Source organism: Lepidochelys kempii, chromosome 7 (genome assembly GCF_965140265.1).
Source record: "Lepidochelys kempii isolate rLepKem1 chromosome 7, rLepKem1.hap2, whole genome shotgun sequence".
Lineage (NCBI taxonomy): Eukaryota > Metazoa > Chordata > Testudines > Cheloniidae > Lepidochelys > Lepidochelys kempii.
In genome coordinates this window covers 35,060,531-35,074,042 of record NC_133262.1, presented here as the reverse complement: position 1 = coordinate 35,074,042, position 13,512 = coordinate 35,060,531, and the positions used below count along the sequence as shown (strand labels likewise).

At 43.8% G+C, this 13,512-nt stretch overlaps 1 protein-coding gene across 1 annotated transcript in view; it reads right to left on the bottom strand.

The window, feature by feature from the left end:
* The window catches only part of PTPDC1 (protein tyrosine phosphatase domain containing 1), a 50,734-nt gene extending 43,317 nt beyond the window's left edge, over positions 1–7,417 (bottom strand). The window contains exons 1-2 of the mRNA XM_073352173.1: positions 7,315–7,417; positions 6,266–6,346 (exon numbers count right to left, since the gene is read on the bottom strand). The gene's annotated coding sequence lies outside the window, so the exon portion shown is untranslated. The remainder of the gene's footprint in view (positions 1–6,265; positions 6,347–7,314) is intronic.
* Positions 7,418–13,512: the final 6,095 nt, after the last annotated feature.

Below are 13,512 nucleotides of genomic sequence, written 5' to 3'. Positions count from 1 at the left end.
GTGTGGCCCAAGACCAAAGGCCATGCCAACCACACCATCTGAAATGTATTATTCCACTCAGAAATTGCACGTATTCTTAGTGGTAAAGGATAAATGTATAATCTGAAACAGTACAAATACAGTTTCAAGTTTTCTATCAAGTGCAATCTTTTTTTAAAGATTCTCCCTGTCCCTCTACAGACAGTCCTATCTTCCCATATTCCCTCCTCTGGGTTTCTCCTTTCCTTCACTATTAATTAAAGTGGTCACCAAAGGGGAAGTTGTAAATATAATGGGATGGTGTAGCACAATAGCGAGAGGATTTAAATTCGAAGGATATTTCTAAAGATGGAGAGTTGTACTGAGTGACTACATAATGAGTATACAATGATGTTAAACTTGTGATTGGTAAGGGTGACTAAACTAGGCTCTAATAAATTTGTTAGTCTCTAAGGTGCCACAAGTACTCCTGTTCTTTTTGCAGATACAGACTAACACGGCTGCTACTCTGAAACCTAAATTACTCTTGTAAGAGGAAAACATTCTAGGAAATCTGTTCTTAGCTATGAGGACTGAACACAAGGAAAGTCGCAACTAAAACCTCACCATTTAATCAAAAATTCAGTCTATGGAATAACAGCTAGGTACTAGGTCCTTGGGTGGGGGACGAGAGGAAGAGATACCTCCCTCCTCCAGCTGCTCCCACTGCAGTTCAACACTCTTCCCTCAACCCTGCATCACAGTCATCTTGCCCTAGAACTGAGTACAGTGCAAGATGAGCCCCATTTTGCATGACTACACTATGCTTTTTTCAGCAGAGTATAGTATACATATCTGAGTAGCCCCTCTAGCACAGGTATAAACAGCTGTGTTGAACTTGAAGCACAGCTTAGGTGAGTAAAGACACTCTTAAAGGGTATGGGTATATACACAAGCATATGCCTTACACAGCTCTTTACTCTCCCAAGCTGCGCCTCCCTGTCTACACTGCTATTTTATCACTGAAGTGTCCGACTGCTGGAGCCTTTCCCCACTGGACTGAAAGACTCCAGCAGCAGGGAAAGGGTGTGGCAGTTGGGAAGCAGGCTCTGAAAGGCTCAGCCTTTCCCCTCTGCATCCCCCTGCCAGAGTCTTTCACATACATGTAGCTACACAATGCAGTGTGGATGCAGCTTCCTTTTCACTGCAGCATGTAGCTACAAGTACACTACACACTGTTGCTAATGATGTGTAGTGTAGACATAGCCTTTGAAAGCCAGGAACTTCCACGTTCTAATCCTTGCACTGACATTAACTGACGCCATGGACCTGGGCAAATCAGTTGACCTCTCTGCCTCAATTTCTCCCATCCATAAAAGGGGGTAATACCATTTAAGAATACTTTAAGATTAATTGCAGCACTGACTTCCTAGGTCTGTTTGGCAACTTGAAATTTCTAAAACATTTAGCATTTAACTGTCCCTCACTTAGATCACAATTCTGCCATCTGACACTTACGTAATCAACTCAGAGAGCAAGTAGAAATTTGAGTACAATAGCTACTGTCTTAGCAGCAGCGACAACAGACATTCATTGCAATAGTACAAATATAATCGTTCAAGTATTCTTGAAATAAAATTCAGAGATTTTTCCAATAAAAAGTTCCAAAATTTTCATTTGATGTTGTTTAGAAGAGATATGTTTTATATGTGGTTCAAGATACAATATGAAAAAATGGAAGAAATCAAATTCAATGAAAATGTCTCAACTGTGAAAAATGCATCGCTTTTATTCTATTTTCAATTATACTTATTTCAACACTGTAATAAATGGGCTCTAATCTTCTAAAACAATCCATAATCTTGTCCTGAATGTCAAAGTTCTCAGACTCATAGCAAGTTAACTTATTAGGCAGAAAAGCTGGTCAGCCTGCAAAAGCCTTTTATTTTTATTTTTCCAATAATAAGCCTGAGTTGTGTGTGCTGCCTCTCAGTATCTTTGTATCTGATTTATGTGAGGCTAATCCCTCGAATGTACTTTCAGCCTGAGGTATCTCAACAGCATAGTGGTGGATGAGGACTGTGACTAGGGACTCAAGTTAATAACAAATTATTACGAAATGAAGAATTCTCAAGTTTATGGATAGCCAAAAAAGGATTCATGATAGGCAAAAGATTAGGAAACCCTACACTACAGAACCTCAACTGGACTGAAAGTACCATCACAAAAACATGGGTTGGAGATTTGCTGATGAGTGAGGTCTGGAAGGGGGTGAGACTCAAACATCTGTAAGTAATGGAGAACTGAAAGGGTTTCTTTTTTCTGGATCTAGAATTTTAGTTTTAAGATTGTATCTGCTAAACCATTTTGGATATATCCCTACAGACCTAAATTAAAGCTGTCTTATTGAGCTGCCCTATTAGCCAAAGCACTTTGCGCTGTGGGCTCTGACACACTGCTCTTGACCCCATCTCACCCTCATGCCATGACTTGCAAGAGAAGCCTCAGAAGACAGCCTTACAGCTGTCTTCCACAATGCCTGCACCAAGGGAATCCTCCCCCCGTCCTCCACCCACATACAAGGCTTTTAGGGCCCCGTTTTGCCACTCTGGCCTTTTGTACCTGGCCAGAAAGAGTTTAATGATCTGATCCTTTGTTTGAATGTATAAGAATGATACTTGCAAGGTATTAAGAGGACACACTGTGATTTGATCTCTCTTCAACACATACTTCACTAATGAAGCACAGGAGAAATATTAGAGGAATTTCTGTCCTTGAAGAGGGTGGTGGGTTTTTCTTCCTTAAGACAAAGTACTGGAAGAGATATAAAAACCAGGAAAGAAAATCCTCCAAACGTTCATTAGTATACTTAGAGATATTAAACAATTAAAAAGATACAAATGCAGTGCAGCTTATCTTCAACTTTTAATTGATGTGCTTCTTCCTTAGATCATGCATTATCTAATTTGTTTTTTCTTAGTGAGTCACAATTCCTTGTATAGGAGTTCCTATCGTCTGCAGTTTCACCTACCATGAAAGCAAACCTAAACATAATACATAAATAAATATACACACACTTTACATTGTATAAGTGCAAGGACTGTCTTCCTCTGTTTGGAAAGTGACTAGTACATGGTGGGTGCATGGACTCACAGACTTATATAAATTTATACAATAGGGGACAAACCTTTTCTGTGGTACACATTGCATACTTCCATCTGTTCTTCTTCAGATCTCCTATATGGAATGAGGGCAGAATATACAATAGAGATCTACAATTTGGCTCCACAATCAGGATTTTTGTCGATGACAAAGTAATTGATCTCAAACACAGAGTGGTGGTTGGCCATACTTCTAGAAGCGAGGGACTAGAAATCACTAAATTTTTGGTAAAGTAAGAGATAAACAGCTTGGTATCTTTGTAATTCTGTGGCCACTCTAAACAAAGAAACATCATTACTTTTACTGAATGGAGAACCCATATATTATGCTATAAATCAAGAAAGCTCCAAAGTGTATGTTTCGGGTCACATTCTCATTCAGTTTGCAATAATACTTCACTTTTATGACCTGGTTATGGCATGAGATGTTTTAAGGAATATCTCTGGAGTCCTGTCCACCAAAGTTAATTTGCACAGGGTTTAGTTGCCCAATTAACTTTCTGTTGATTTTATATGTTAATTGTCTAGTAGAATTCCCTTCCTTCCATTTTTAAAAAAATATATAAATGTGTATCATATGTTGCCTCCCACGTATACTTGGTCTCAATCCAGCTTGAGAAGTGACATCCTGGGAATACAATTTATTTTACGAGTTTAAACTCTCATGAGTTTACAAATCTCAATTTTATTAGCAAATCTATTCTGCAATTGCATGAATTTTAATATTCTGATTTACAAACTGCCATAAACGTCACGATTTTTTCCAATGTTATGTGGATGGCTTAAAGAAGTATGATTACAGTCCTAGGCAGTTAAATCAACTGAGCACTCCGCACTTCTCATCCCACTTTCTGGACCTACTTACTGATGTCTATCACCAACTGAGTCATCACTCTCTTAGTTAGCAGTTCAGCTTACTATATATAGCTTAGAAGACAAACAAGCTTGTGAACCAATAAACTTGATGGATTAACATCCAGTTTTTAGCTGGATATCAAAGTAAACAAGTTCAACTACATTTTCTTGCCTCATGGTATTACTATAGCTTAAAATGTTTTATACAGAAATATTTTTAGATCTGTAAAGAATCAAACTGCTGATTTTAGAATTTTGTGCGAATATTCAAAACTTGAAAATTTAGTCACTATCAAAAAAGTTAAATAGTTTCATGGAATTACACATGCCCTAAATTCCTTTGCCAATTTTTGTGGTTTTACAATTACAGTTTCCAATCTTTACGGTATTTCTCACTTCTTTTTCTGTAGGAAAAAATGCAGAAAATTGACCAGAAGCATAATTGTGCAGTTGAATGAACACACTTGAAAAAAATCTCTTATCTTTTAGTTGCAATAGCATGAGGTGTTACTTGCAACAATTGTTGGTAAAACATTTTCAGACAGGAGTGACATTTGAATTGAAAGCGTCTTTTTAAAAGAAAATCATTTTGCTTTTTCCACTGTTCATGGAATTACACTAATCTTCAGCAATGTTCCCCATCTGTAAAACCCCAGAATATATTCCCATCTGAAAAATGATCCTGCACACTATTCACAACATGCAAAAGTCTTTAATTTCTACATAACATCCCACTAAACTCCACCTTCCCAACATCCAAAGAATGTATTCTACTGTCAAACTTTACAGCTTCCCGTCATGATCAATCCTTCATTATTTGTAGCCTTCACCATATTTTGCGAATGTATAAAGTCACCAATACAGTATAATAAACGAGTTTCACAATTGTTAGACATTGCACTAAAACAGATGGAAGAAATATTATCCAAGTGGTGTTATGCTGCCAACCAAGAAATCCAATTATAGGAAAGGATCAACTAGTTAATTACTGTATATCTTAAATTGACAATGCCTGACCCTGAAATCTCAAGTACTATCTCTCTCGTTTACTTTTCCTATGCTGTCTAACTCATGGAGCCTCCATATATGTTTTACAGAAACTCTTGATGCAAGAACTAGATGGAGAAAATTGCTTCAAAATAAAGAGCAACTGCAGACATTTGGCTTACTTCACACGTATTACTTTGGGATTAATTACTCCACAGACTTGGTGCCCAATTTCACTGACTGAGGTGCAGGCCTCCTGAAAACAGATGGTTCCTTCTAAGAAATAAGACTCAAGGGAGCTGTTCAAAAGAAAAACAATTAACTCTACATCATAAACATGCAAGCTAATCACTCTGTTATTTATTTGTTCATCCAATAAACAAAGCGTTAAGATCAGCCTATTGGCAAAAACAGAAACAGAGTCTAACAACAAGGTATAAAAAATTACTATCAGGACTGAGGTAAAATGAAAAGAAAAACGTGTTGGCATATTCTTCACCTCAAATTCAACTGAGGAAGGGACTAAAGGTTGTTTCTCTAAAAGAGCTGGGTAAAATAATTATTGGTTAACTCTAGGAACTAACTGCCAAGAGAAGGAATGAAAATGTTAGAGTATGAAGAGGATAGCCTGTTTCAATTTAAAGTACAGATATAGATTGAAAAGTAATCATATAAAAGAGGTGCCTTCTTATCCAAGGGATCTGCTCAGTGTGTGTCTAATTCACTACAGCATTGTGTGTGCTAACTTCAATGACAAACAAACGTTTGTGTTCCTGTTAAACCCCACAGAGGCAGCCAGTACCCTATGGGACTTGGGAGAATAAGCTAGATCCTACTACGATTCTTCCTTCATCAACAAAGTTGTCAGCCACCTTCAGAAAGTTCACCTGAAAAATGGTTATTCCTGGTAATGAGTTGCCAGCCACAAAGTACTGTTTGTTTTTAGACACCCAGGTGGAATTAACAGTGCCAAAAGACAAGAATAGAAATTGAGTATGTTTGCTCTTGATGTCACTGAGATAAGCGTGGAGCTGCACAACGCCACATCTAATGTCACTTTCCTGGGCGTAACTGCCACTGTTCCCTCTAAGCTGTGCACATGCACACAGATCCTAAACCCTGCACACACAGCGAAACACCGCACGCACAAAAATTTGCACAGAAGTACAATTTGCACAGAAGACATTTTTTGCACACATGGCCTGTCAAAAATTAGCAGGAACATTGGTAACTGCTCTGTAATGCTTTTTGTTGGTGCTGAATACCTTTCACCAACCAAAATGCTCTTGAACCCATCTCCTTACCTCAACTATGAAGAGCAAAGCCCAGCAGCTTCCCTAGGAAGTGGAATATCAAGCACATTCTTCTTGCTGATCTCTGCCTTCCTGGGCACAAAACAATAACAAAATGTCTAATTACACTTATACACACACTGAACACACACAGGCACACATTTAGGATGTTTAAAACTAGACTGTTCAAAGCAGTCAGAGTTTAATTAGATAGATGAAAACAATCTGTTAGGGCCTGTCACTTCTGTGAATCCCTAAATCTAGAACTAGAAAAAATATCTATTATATTGCCTTCTAATGCCAGACTTTCCCCAGCTCCGCTCAATAAAGCAACTGGCCCATGACTGGCTAATTGATCAGACTCAATCTGCGTGAGTGTGTCTCTGCATGAGTGTGCACACAAGTCCATGTGCTCACACACGGTGCCTAAGCAGGCAAGCATGTCTGTGCCTGCACCTGGGCGCTCGTTCGATGCCGGCCCCCGCACACTCCGTCACGGCAGGCTGGGTGGGGGGCCGGGTGAATCCTTCCCACGGCCTGTCTGAAGAGCGACAACCCCCCCCCCCCCCAGGAGGAGGGGGACGTCCAGGGAATGATCTGACAAGTGACAGGTCGGGTTGGGGTAAGGACCCGCCTGCCAGGCTGGGCTCCTAGCGCCAGGGGAAGGGAGATGGCTTGGCCCTGGCTTGTTATCACCAAACCCTTTGGATGCCCGTGCCCACCCACGGCACCCCTGTGTTCACGCCTCCCGGCCCACACGGGCTGGGGCTTCCCTGGGCATAAGGGCCCCCTGCCCCTGCGCAGCCTGGGGCAGAGGGTGGGTGGCTCTGCCGGCTGAGCGCTGCCCGCGGGGGCGGGGAGCCGCCGCAAGATGCTGCCCCGGGACCAGGGGAGCTGGACCCACAGGCCGGGCGCGGGCGGGGCCAGGAGGCTCGGCTGGGGGAGGGGCTGGGATGAGGGGAGCCGCGGGGGGCGGGTTTAGAGAGGGGAGGGGCTGGTGCAGGGGGGGAGCTGGGGCGATGGCGGCCGGCGGGAGGGGGCGGCGAGGCCGACAGACCCACCTTCCTGCCGCTCCCGCTGCTCCGCTCCGAGGCGGGCCCGGGGCGCCCGGCTTGGGGCTGGGGAGCGGGCGCGGCCCCGCCTTCGGGTGGTAGCGGGGGTGGGGCACTCGCCGGCCTGAGGCGAGGAATGCGCATGCGCAGACCAGGGACGTCTGCGTATGGGATTAGTGGGGTACCGCAGGTGCGGGGGGCGGAAGCGGGGCAGGACTCGGGGGAGCGGGGGTGGAGGATGGGGGGCAGGCGGGACTGGGGGGAAGGGGGAAGCGGGGGTGGAGGATGGGGGGCAGGCGGGACTGGGGGGAAGGGGGAAGCGGGGGTGGAGGATGGGGGGCAGGCGGGACTGGGGGGAAGGGGGAAGCGGGGGTGGAGGATGGGGGGCAGGCGGGACTGGGGGGAAGGGGGAAGCGGGGGTGGAGGATGGGGGGCAGGCGGGACTGGGGGGAAGGGGGAAGCGGGGGTGGAGGATGGGGGGCAGGCGGGACTGTGGGGAAGGGGGAAGCGGGGGTGGAGGATGGGGGGCAGGCGGGACTGGGGGGAAGGGGGAAGCGGGGGTGGAGGATGGGGGGCAGGCGGGACTGGGGGGAAGGGGGAAGCGGGGGTGGAGGATGGGGGGCAGGCGGGACTGGAGGGAAGGGGGAAGCGGGGGTGGAGGATGGGGGGCAGGCGGGACTGGGGGGAAGGGGGAAGCGGGGGTGGAGGATGGGGGGCAGGCGGGACTGGAGGGAAGGGGGAAGCGGGGGTGGAGGATGGGGGGTAGGCGGGACTGGAGGGAAGGGGGAAGCGGGGGTGGAGGATGGGGGGCAGGCGGGACTGGAGGGAAGGGGGAAGCGGGGGTGGAGGATGGGGGGTAGGCGGGACTGGAGGGAAGGGGGAAGCGGGGGTGGAGGATGGGGGGCAGGCGGGACTGGGGGGAAGGGGGAAGCGGGGGTGGAGGATGGGGGGCAGGCGGGACTGGGGGGAAGCGGGGGTGGAGGATGGGGCAAGAGGTGGGGGAAATAGTGGTGGGAAGCGAGTGGGACCTGGCAGTGGAGGTGGCTGGATGGCACCATGGGTTTTTCTACATCCAGAGGGAAGAGAACCAGAGTTTTCCCTGCCACACTGTATCACTTGCTCTTCTGAACTTCCCATTTAATCGAAAAGGAACATTATTAACATAAAGGTTATTCCTAAATCCTGCACTTTACTGCTGGGGCCAGTTTGCAAAAGATTTATGTTTGCAGTCCATTCACTTTTTCCCATACTGTCTATTACAAAAGAAGATGTGGTAGCCACAATTTTCTGATGTATTCACATACTGTCCACAAACATGCCGTCTTTGCATAAAACATTGCCCCAAAGACAGGTAGTTCTAATAATTACTCTGAAAATGCACTGACTTACCTAACAGTTTCTTTCTTTTGCTTTAACTAATTTTTGCCCTACAGCCTTTATACTTTCAATCACAATTATTTTGAAAGTGGTTATAATCATACCTAGCTCTCATAGAGTATTTTTTTATGAGTAGATCTCAAAAGTGTTTCATAATCTTTAATAGATTTATCCTTACAACACCCCTGTGAGGTAGGGAAGTAATATTGTCCCCATTTTAACAGATGGACAACTGGGGTACAGAGAGGCTAAGTGACTTGCTCAAGGTCATTCAGGAAGTCTGTGGTGAAGTAGGGAATTGAACTTGGCTAGTGCCTTAACCATAGACTATCTTTCTTCTCTTATACATGTTATGTGTCACAGCATGAAGAATCTCAATTAACTATAGAGATAAAAATACAATCAAATGATTAACTTCATCTCTATGGAGCTATTTCAGTCTGTAGCATCTTGAGCCAGTAGCCAGTCACATTTGAGTCTTGCAGTCATTTATTTCATGAGAATTTTCTGATTGGCTCCAGTAAGGGCAGGATAAGGATCTGAGGGCCTCAGGTGTATTATTAAATATTCACAAGCAAGCACAACTTGATGGCTTAACCATACAGACTGAGAAAGTCCCTGTGAGTTTTTCTCAATTCACTAATATGATTGATGCAGGTTTTCAAGTTGGACACCAGTGGGAGGGTGTGTTTTTTAGTGGCGGCCCTTGAGGTTTTGCACAAGAGAGTTATGGTAGCTGGGGAAGAGAGCAAAGGGTGTTCTTCTCAGCCAAGCTGTTCCCTGACCCTTACCTTGCCTACCATTTTGTGTTCATGGGACGATTGGTTTGAGGATTTATTCAGAGTGGGAGCTTCCTGGGAGTTCTTGCGGTGCAGAAGAGGGCAGTGTAGCAATATATCGACTGGGGATGAAGGGGTGATCCCAGGTACGTATAGGTCAACACTGGCTAGTGCAGTGGTGGGCAACCTGTGGCCCATCAGGGTAAGCTGACTGCCGTCTGTGAGACATTTTGCAGATGCTGACCATTCCGCGGGCACGATGCCCTGCAGCTCCTAGTGGCCGCAGTTCACTGTTCCTGTCCAATGGGAGCTGCAGGAAGTGGCAGGCTGCAGGGATGTGCTGGCTGCTACTTCCCTCAGCTCCTATTGGCCAGGAAAGGTGAACCGTGGCCACTGGGAGCTGCAGGGGGCTGTGCCCACGGATGGTCAATGTCCACAAAATGTCTCGCGGCCTGCAATCAGCTTACCCTGATGGGCCGCAGGTTGCCCACCATTGGGCTAGTGGCTGCTTCAGGTGAGCAGATTGCAGGCTTACAAAATTGTGACAAAACTTTGTGACACCAGGACAAGGCCTGAAAACAGGGACACTTTAGATTTATTTCTAGGGATGCATGGTTACCCTATTAATGCCTTCTGTCAACCAGGAGAAACGTATAAGGGAAAACAAAGAGCCTCATGAATTCTGTTGTGTCTCACAATCATATCAATATAGTTTTTTTCTACATTAATTTATCTCTCATCTGGAGAGGACTTATCTAGTATCCAAACTACAACTAATACTCCTGGGGGAATTCTACGCTACTGCGTGTGTGCAAAATTAATGAGTTGTGCATATTTTTAATTTTGTGGGCAGATAAAAGCTTCTGTTGAAATGTTGTTGCAATTCTGCCTTTTACCCAGCAGAGGGCGCTGTGACGATATCACACAACAGATCCCAGCCAGCTAGGGAAGAAAGAGGACCTGCAGAGGGGCTCATAAGGGCTAATGGGGGAAGGACAGACTGGGGTAGGGGCTGAATGGGAGTGGAGGCACAGGGCCCAGGGGAGAAGGAGGTGCAGGGCCAAATAGTGATGGGGGGGTGCACAGCTGCTTAGGGACTGGAGTGGCTGGGTGGGGGCACAGAGACACATGGGGACAGAGGGAGCGGGGACACGTACACATAGGGACAAGGGTGTGGCTGGGTGCGGGCACAGAGACACATGGGGAGGGGTACAGGGCCATATGGGGGAGGGGGAGTGAGTGTCTGAGTAGGGGTGGAGGGACACATGGACAGGGGGTGCAAGGACACATGGGGGTGCAGGAACATATGGGGACAGGGGCAGATGTGCTTGACAATGGGAGAGGCCGGGTGTCAGAAAATTAACATTTTCTAGAGGCTTTCTCTGATTCAGAAAGTGTTTTGTAATAGGATATTGTCACAGGATCACGTTTCACGTTCTGAAAATAAACATCTGGATTTTGCCTCTAAGGCAAGAGATCATTATTCTATGCCAATCTTCTAGTCAACTGATAGTATCTCTTCGTCATAAAATGGGCACGCTAGAAAGAGAAATCTGCATGGCTGACATAGACGGTCAGAACTGCTCCCAGGTCTGCCTCAGCTTTACATGTTCATGAGGATAAAGTAACAGGAAAGAATCTCTAGGATTTCTGCCTTCCTCTCACCCTCAGCCTGCTATTTAAATTATTGTAATTTATTTTTTAAATCACTACTATCCTTAGAATCTTGAAACATCTAGTATCTGCTTGAACTGCCCCCTCTTAGCTTTCCATTGAGCTCTTGTATCTACTCTCTGATGACTTGCAAATTGGTGTGGACTGGCCCGAAGGTGCACTCGGCCTAAACATCGGTATTTAAAACAAATGACAGCAAAAATATTCTCTATATTCGCAAAAAGAAAAGGAGTACTTGTGGCACCTTAGAGACTAACCAGTTTATTTGCGCATAAGCTTTCGCGAGCTACAGCTCCCTTCATCGGATGCAATGAAGGGAGCTGTAGCTCACGAAAGCTTATGCTCAGATAAACTGGTTAGTCTCTAAGGTGCCACAAGTACTCCTTTTCTTTTTGGGAATACAAACTAACACGGCTGCTACTCTGGAACCATTCTCTATATTGTATTCACAAGTGATCTTAAATCAAAAGTCCCCTGATAAATGAAATTGCAGTGGGTTCCAGATCCTTGTTGGGAGGGGCAGTTTTGACTTGTTTATGGAGCAACAGATGGGATGTTGAGAACATAAGGTTCTTTCTTTTATGATAGTTGGAAATGATGTTGTATCATGAGTAGGGCTGTCGATTAATAGCAGTTAACTCACATGATTAACTCAAAAAAAGTCATCGTGATTAAAAAAAATTCATCATGATTCATCGCAGTTTTAATCGTGCTGTTAAACAATAGAATACCAATTTAAATTTATTAAATATTTTGGATGATTTTCTACATTTTCATATATATTGTATTCTGTGTTGTAATTGAAATCAGTGTATATTATTTTTATTACAAATATTTGGACTAAAAATGATAAAAGAAATAGTATTTTTCAATTCACCTCATACAAGTATTATAGTGTAATCTCTTTATCGTGAAAGTGCAATTTACAAATGTAGAAATTTTTTTGCACTCAAAAACAAAACATTGTAAAACTTCAGAGCCTACAATTCGACTCAGTCCTACTTCTTGTTCAACCAATTGCTAAGACAAACAAGTGTGTTTACATTCCTGTAAATGATGCCTCCCTCTTCTTATTTACAATGTCACCAGAAAGTGAGAACAGGCATTTGCATGGTACTTTTGTAGCTGGCAGTGCAAGATATTTACATGCCAGATATGCGAAACATTCATATGTCTCTTCGTGCTTCGGTCACCATTCCAGAGGACATGCTTCCATGCTGATGACGCTCATTAAAAAAATGAGTTAATAAAATTTGTGAAAGAACTCCTTAGGGGAGAATTGTATGTCTCCTGCTCTGTGGTTTTACCTGCACTCTGCCGTAGATATTTAATGTTATAGCAGCCTTGGATGATGAACCAGCACATGTTGTTCATTTTAAGAACACTTTCACTGCAGATTTCGCAAAAAGCAAAGAAGGTAGCAATGTGAGATTTCTAAAGATAACCACAGCACTCAACCCAAAGGTTTAAGAATCTGAAGTGTCTTCCAAAATCTGACAGGGACGAGGTGTGGAGCATGCTTTCAGAAGTCTTAGAAGAGCAACACTCCAATGCGGAAACTACAGAATCCAAACCACCAAAAAAGAAAATCAACCTTCTGGTGGTGGCATCTGACTCAGTTCATGAAAATGAACATGTGTCGGTCCCCACTGCTTTGGATTGTTATACAGCATAACCTGTCATCAGCATGGACGCATGTCCCCTGGAATGGTGATTGAAGCATGAAGGGACATAGGAATCTTTAGCACATCTGGCACGTAAATACCTTGTGACGTCGGCTTCAACAGTGCCATGTGAATGCCTGTTCTCACTTTCAGGTGACATAAACAAGAAGTGGGCAGCATTATCTCCTGCAACTGTAAACAAATTTGTTTGTCTGAGCAATTGTCTGAACAAGAAGTAGGACTAAGTGGACTTGCAGGCTCTAAACTTTTATATTGTTTTATTTTTGAATGCAGTTTTTTGTACATAATTCTATATTTGTAAGTTCAAATTTCATGATAAAGAGATTGAACTAAAGTACTTGTATTCGGTGAATTGAAAAATACAATTTCTTTTGTTTTTTTACCGTGCAAATACTTGTAATCAAAAATATAAAGTGAGCACTGTATACATTGTATTCTGTGTTGTAATTGAAATTAATATATTTGAAAATGTAGAAAACTTCAAAAAAATTTTAAATAAATGGTATTCTATTATTTTTTAACAATGCAATTAATCGCAATTAATTTTTTTAAGTGCTTGACAGCCCTAATCATGAGGTAGGCTTAACCCTGCTAACCTCAAGATCTATCTAGAGTTGAAATTAGTTTATGTTCTCTGTTCAGTTCCCAGGGCACATGTGCAAAAATAATGAAAAGCACCATTGCAGTTAGCA